Source organism: Calidris pugnax, unplaced genomic scaffold (genome assembly GCF_001431845.1).
Source record: "Calidris pugnax isolate Ruff unplaced genomic scaffold, ASM143184v1 scaffold8, whole genome shotgun sequence".
Classification (NCBI taxonomy): domain Eukaryota; kingdom Metazoa; phylum Chordata; class Aves; order Charadriiformes; family Scolopacidae; genus Calidris; species Calidris pugnax.
The window spans coordinates 26,396,724-26,403,925 of record NW_015090830.1 but is presented as its reverse complement, the minus strand read 5'-3'; the positions used below and the strand labels follow the sequence as shown (position 1 = coordinate 26,403,925).

The window sequence follows — 7,202 nt, the reverse complement described above, 5'->3', positions numbered from 1 at the left end:
ACCCTACAATTGCCCTTGTTGAAATCCATTAGGTTCCTTTTCACCCAACTCTCCAGCCTTGGTGACATCGTAAAAGTTGTTGAGGGTACTCTCTGTCCCCTCAGCCAGGTCATTGATGAGTATGTTGATCAAGACTGGAAATACATGGATTTGGCTTTGCTAGCTGGACACCCAGACCTCAGTGCTCAGGGTCCTGCTTGTGGCACAACACAGCTTCACTATCCTGTCCATCACCGCAGGGGAGGGTCTGCAAACTGCTCACAAATATGGGTAAAAACAAGCGATGGAAGGAGGGTAGAGTAGAATCTCACATCTCTTGACTCCTAATGAAAATACATGAAAAAGCCTTTTCCCCCCAAACGCATCGGAAGTGTTTTAGCAGACACAGACAAGCAAATACTGGAGCGCCTGGAAACCCGTGTGACGTTTGTTGGGGCTGGGCTGCAGCACTGCTGAATTTTTAAAATGAAACCAGAAATGACTCACGACTTCAGGAGAAATTTGAAGCTTTATTAGTAGACAAAATTAGAGGTGTGAGTCAACCCTTACCTTTGTGTACTAGGAAATTCTGAAAAGTTTTTAGACAATATTCCCACACGATTAAATACTAGCCCAAAAATAAAAAAGAGTATTGATTGGACAGGAAATGGATACCAGCAGCCATCTAGGAGGACCTCTTATCAAAAAGGCTTTTTTTCTCCCCAACTTGAGCTTATTTATTTAATTCTGTGCTGTAAGACCCACCTGCTTTCACGGACACTTGGGGAGAGTGTTATCTGAGGAACCTGCCAATTGAGGCTGTCACTGTCAGGGAAAACAGATACAAAGGATGTGATCGGAACGGTTTATTTTTCTAAGATTTTAAAAGTCAGAATTTTCAGTCCTGTTTAAAAAAAAAAAGAAAAAACACCAAACCCAAACATATGCAAAAAATTTAAACTGTGTGTCAATAGAAGGTCATTCCTGATTGCAGCTTCTCCTTGTTTCTCACTTTCTCTTAGCAACTGGCACTCTCCCAAACCACCATGGTTAATATTTCATGCTGTGTGGAAGCAGGATAGCGAAGCTGGTGGCAGCAGTACTGTTGCAAATGTAGTAATATCTGAGATGATGTTCCAGTCAGAACTGAAGGTAAATCAGGAGGGAAGACAAAATGGTTCAATAATTTGTTAACCAACAAAGATAAAAAGCTATTCACGTATATTTATTTATTATTTTTTTTTTAGAAAAATAGGGCTCACGTCAGGTAATAACACTATTATCACCAGACATTCATAAGAATCCACATTATAATGTAATAATTAGTCTGTGGCACCAGATACATGCATAGACAAGGGTATTTCCATATCCAAAAACACGGGAACTAAATATTCCCTTAGTCTGGGTTTGCATGCAGTTCTTAGGACCTCAATGATCAGTGGTCAACAACCTCACTTACAAAACAAAGACCCAGCTTGGAAAAATGCCTGAAGATAGAACAGAAAGCAAGAAAAGGAACAGTTACTGTCTACCAGCAAAACGTTCCAGACACAGCAACAAGAACATTCGGTTTCTTATGTGAGGATATTGCAGTTGTTACCGTCTCAAAAAAACCAAAACAAACCAGAACAACAAAACCCTGCTTCAAATGTTTGTTTACCGAGGCCACGATTTAAAAATACATCCTTCCAAGCGGTTTATGGTGCAGAGGAAATCATTTTGCAGTGTACAGAACAGCTTTGTACATCCCTAGCCTTTCCTAAAAGAATCTGAGATTTGAGAGGCTCCACCATCTCTGGAGCCTCTCGGTACTTTTTCATCCTTACTGTGTTGTTTAAGCCCTTGTGCTCTTGGCTAGCTCCATGTTAGCACCAGCATTCCTGCTACATTCTTGAATTCCCAAGAGACACAGTTCCTTCAGCAATCTGGTATCCAGTCTAATAAGACTTCTTGGATAAAAGTCAACCTTTGGCATAGGCTTCAGGGATATGGCTGATGGAAAATTATAGGGAAACGGAATGAAGTAAGTTCTTCTTATTTGCAACCAGCAAAGGCTGTTCAGGAGAACTCCCATACTAACTCAGAAATGAAACCAGCATGAATTATTATTTTTGCATAGGTCCAGTGACAAAAATCTTACCTATTAATAATGTCACTTGGAAATGGAGAAATAACCAAGGACTTAGATTATCTCAAAATTATATATTCTTGGAGAAAAGTCAGAAACATAACTGCTCAAAAACTGATAAAGAACAGTTGTCAATTTATTTCTGCCATCTCTCTTCTCACTGAGTAATTTGTCATCTTATTCAAATAGATCTTTAGTCTACTTTTCTTTTTTAATTTTTATTCCTGAGTAGCTACAATCTCCGTTATCTGATTTAGAGGGAAAAAACCCAACCTTTTTAGAACAAACTCCAGAAAATCTCCAAATAATTTTATTGCTCAAAGTACAGCACCTTTAGAGTGAACTCCAGCTGTTGTTTGTGGACGAACAAGTGAAAAATTACAGAAAACACTGCTGAGAGAGACTACGGAAACAGGGGTTTGAAACCACCTGGCAGAACCTGAACCTTGATAGAAAGTTTGATGTTATGACTTCAGAGACAAGCACTGAAGAACGAGAGCAGAAGGGGAATATGTAGCAAGTCTAGAAAAGCTGCAGCAAAACAGGTAAATCCTACAGCTGCCACGGGAGAAACTGTCTCTTCCCTCATTCCCAGTTTTGTGACTTCAGAGACAAGCACTGAAGAACGAGAGCAGAAGGGGAATATGTAGCAAGTCTAGAAAAGCTGCAGCAAAACAGGTAAATCCTACAGCTGCCACGGGAGAAACTGTCTCTTCCCTCATTCCCAGTTTGCAGGGTTAATAAACCAGTGTCAGGAATCGATCATTACGGACGGTGTGTTATTTTCTCCTGGGTTTTGTTGGGTTTTGTTTTCTTTTTTATAATTGTGGGTTTACACTTAACAAAATGTCATTTTAATGACAGAGTGAAAGACTTCTTAAAAATCTGATTTCTTTTTTTAAGAATGACTAATAGTTAATCCAGGCTGGAAGCTCAGATCCTCAAATCTAATGCTTTGGGGTGTTAGCAGCTGATCACAACACCCACTTTCTAAGAAACTTCCTGTCTGTAATGAACCCAAATTCCATGGAAGAATGGAATGTTTTTGTCAACCCCCCGGGCTGCCTACCTGCTGATGGGTACAGAGAGGTCTACAACAGGAAAACCTCACCATCTGTGCATCGCTACAGAGACATTAACTGCTGGTGAGTTAACGGTCTAAACCAAGCCCAATTTCAAAACTGCTTCTGGTGCAGGAGGAAACTCACCTTTCTTGAAAAGCAGAATGATATAAATTATTACTTGCACCATCAACTTGGTACAAGGAAGAGGATCAAGCAGGTAAAAAGCTGTACTTCCACAGGAAAAAAAAAAAGTATCCTTTCCTAATTATTGAGCCAAGCTACTTTAATCCCCCTATCCTTCCCTGTAGCCATAGGTGAGATACTCATGCAATTCCAGGGTTGCCATAGCAATAGAAGGCCTTCAAATAGATAATGACGTACAGTCTGAAGTCGTTTCCAGACCCTGTTGAGGTCAGCCTCTCTGCTTCTGGCAACCCCTCCCTGAGCTCACCAGGCCTCTTAGTCACTTCTGGGCTTAGCCACGTGTCTTTGGACACTTCTCCCCTGCCTTCAGCATCAATCAGACCTCCCTTTCATGAGACTCACAAGCTGACACTGCTCTTTGGATACATTCACACCTGATTTCAAACAAAGTTGGATACGATACGTGTAGGAAACTCAGAAGACTGGCCCCATCCTCCTGACACCCACCCTTTAAGTATTTATAGGCGTTGATCAAATCCCCCCTCAGTCTTCTCTTCTCCAGACTAAAAAGACCCAAGTCCCTCAGCCTTTCCTCGAAAGGGAGATGCTCCAGGCCCCTCATCATCTTTGTGGTCCTCTGCTGTCCCCTCTCCAGCAGTTCCCTGTCCTTCTGGAACTGGGGAGGGTACACTGTATTTCGTTTTGGAGGCACTGACCAGGCAAATCAAGCAATGTTTATAAAGGCTGTAAAATGAGTAATTCTCAGTATTTTTTAAAGCAGTGGCTTGATTTAGCAAGATCACAGATTTTAGCTAAAGTTTCTGATTTGTGTGCTTACAGAAATTGCACACCAATAAGCACTTTGACTCCTCCTGTCCTAGTTTGAGTAAAACTGCTCGGGAAAATTGAGGAGGGGGTGTCTGTTTGTTGGTTTGCATGGGTTGGTTTTTTTAATTAAATAGTTTATTCTGTTGTTTTGGTAAGCGTTACACATTCAGTATGTTTCCTCCTGCTGAGTTCCTTGGTGAATGTTATTTGTAAATATCATGATGCGCTTAATAGTTCTTAAAAAATGATATAAAATGTAGCTCATTGCCATGGAGAAAAAACTGTAGAAAACTGCAAACGAAGATTTGTGACACCTTTATTTCCTCTTGCAGTAGCAAGGAAGATCCATTAGAATTTTTTATTACCCTGATACAGTATCTCTTACACTGAAAGACTAGTAAGGCTTTTAGTGGTCACCATTAATAATACTTTTTCCCATTTCTACACATTTTCACCTTAAAAGCTAAAAAAAATATTATTAGTGCCAATTTTCTTAAGGAAATCAGCTTATAATGCATATCCTTGATCTTAGTCAAAGACCAACCTATAGAAAAATTCATTTTGTATAATTTTCTATCTTACCACTTGTTGCTTTTCATAATGGGTAATATTTTTGATGACGTACAGAATCCATTGCAGTTATTGCTTCCACCCCAAGTTTACTTTGGCTTTTGAATCTAATGTGGTACACAAGATTACACAGAGGTACCCAGGGGTCAGGACAGGGGATGACATAATTGTAGGTATTTCTTCAGTACTGGTCTTTACCTGGTGCTTGTTATGAAAGAAGGGTGAGGCCCAGCAAAAATATTTAATTTGTGGTGGCACTGTTCCTATTTGAAAACGACCTGAAACGATCTTATTTGGGTGAGCTGTTACCTGCAAGTTACTTATTTTATTCTTTCTGCGTCTGCCAGCCAAACATTGCTAAATCAGAATGCTCCCTGTAGGACTGAACTGGGAGAATTCAGAAATCCTTCACCATGCTCTGCTTCCTTTTTCCCTGCTTTCCTTCAGAGATATTGTCTGTAGCCCGATCTTAAATCCAGAAGATCTGTGATGAGGAAATGAATAGTGGATTTTTTCTTTCCCAAGCATATAATTTTTTTATCGTTTCGCTGCTCAATATGAATTTAAAAGATGCCTTGGGATTTGAGCAATTTCAACAGTGCTTCAGGATTTCTTTTTGATGCTAGTGTATTCCTTCAGGAATAGCCTTTTAAGTATTTAATTTAAGATAAGTAAGAACACGTTTGCCTGGTGTTGTCAACTGCATTATCGCATGAATCTGTATCAAATTTAGCCATTTGGTCCAACATCTGTCACAAAGGGCACCTGTCATTAAAATACTGTTTTGCAAGAGAAAATATAACTAGGGCCTATTTAAATACAATGCTGATCGTTGCTTGGAGAGAAAGGGAAAGAGAATGAGTTAATTTACCTCACTTAGAATACTGTCAAGGTTCTTACCCAGGTGAACTCTACTGTAGGAGAAACAAGACTTTTTATAAAGGCTGTGTTGGCTGAACAACTGCAAGTAAAAACGAGACAGGAGATCAGTGTGGCATGGAAGCGAAGGTGGCACTGAGGAGGTAACAGTTTTAAATTGGAAGAGGGGAGATTTAGATTAGATCTCAGGAAGAAATTCTTTCCTGTGAGGGTGGTGAGGCACTGGAACAGGTTGCCCAGAGAAGCTGTGGCTGCCCCATCCCTGGAGGGGTTCAAGGCCAGGCTGGATGGGGCTTGGAGCAACCTGGTCTGGTGGGAGGTGTCCCTGCCCAGGGCAGGGGGTTGGAACTCGATGACCTTTAAGGTCCCTTCCAACTCTAACCATTCTATAAGTGGAAAAGTACCTGTGACCTACGTGACTTGTCCTATGATTGGAAAGTCACAACGCAAGCAAAACGAGCAAGAAAAGTAGTATAAAAGCATATCCTGACCTTGAGGGACTCTGAGCTGATTCAGGACCTGGACACCACAGCCAGGTAATGGGGCCAGGACTCTGGGGTGGGGAGGCAGATTCCCAGAGCAAGCAGGTAACTGCTGGGAGAGGGGTTACCTGGTCCCAAGAGGGAAGAAGACAGCCTTTCCTCCTTCCCTGCCACCCATGCAGGAGCTAATAAACCTGTGGATAAAAAAAAAGTAACAATCTCAGTCATGATAATCTTCCTCAACAGGGTGCCTCATGGGCACCGCAATAGACCCCGTAGGCTCTTCGTGCCGCGGGAGGAGAAGCCTTTGGGCTCCTAGAAGGGTAGCCAGGCCCTGGGACTGGTAGCCCAGATGGCGAGCTGTCCCATAGGTGGGTCGGCCAGCAGCGAAGGAGCCCTGGCAGCGCCCATGTGTCGTCCCCACAGCCCAGGGGAGAGGGGGGCACCGCGGGCACACCGGGAGGGCCCTGCGCCCTTCTCCTAGTCCCCCCCCGCCTCCACGGAGGGGTAATTCCTCCTCTCCCGAGGTAACCTGAGGTAAAACCAACCCCTCCCAGCGAGCCGAGATGGCGCGGACCTCCGGCCAGGATGGTCCGATCCGGTCCCTCCCCGCCGCCTCAGCGCCTCAGCCTACCCGCTCCCCCCCCACCCCGCCCCGTCAGCGTCGGCCGCCGCTTCGCCCCTTGACTTCGGGGAGAAGCGACGGGGCCTGACGGCTGCCTGAGCATGGACGACACCCTCCCGCCACCCAAACGCCTCACCGCCGGGGGATCGGTCCCGCCGGGGGCTCCCCGAGGCCCCTCCCCCCCCCGGGCCGCCACTCACGGCCCGGCCCGGCCCCGCCCCGCCCCTGTGCCGCGCTCCCCGGCCGCCTGTTGTTGTCGGGGCTCCCCCTCAGCCGAAAGGGCGGGGCGAGGCGGGGGCGAGCAGCCAATCCGGCGGCGCCGCCGCCTCAGTTACATTGAGCGGGCAGGAGCGGGGCCGGGGAGGCGGCGGCGGCGGCCAGAGCGACCCTCTGTTTCCCTGGCAGGCGGGGGAGGAGGAGGAGGAGGAGGAGGAGGAGGAAGAAGAAGAAGAAGAAGAAGAGGGGGGGGGAGGGGAGGGAAGAAGGAGAAGAAGAAGAAGGGG

The 7,202-nt window shown here is 44.8% G+C and overlaps 1 long non-coding RNA gene across 1 annotated transcript; it reads right to left on the bottom strand.

The window, feature by feature from the left end:
- Positions 1-2,757: 2,757 nt before the first annotated feature.
- On the bottom strand, positions 2,758-6,858 carry LOC106887301. The gene is made up of 3 exons (XR_001411851.1): positions 6,836-6,858; positions 6,203-6,268; positions 2,758-5,674 (listed from the first exon to the last, which is right to left on the bottom strand). It is a non-coding gene; the product is annotated as an uncharacterized LOC106887301 (long non-coding RNA).
- Positions 6,859-7,202: the final 344 nt, after the last annotated feature.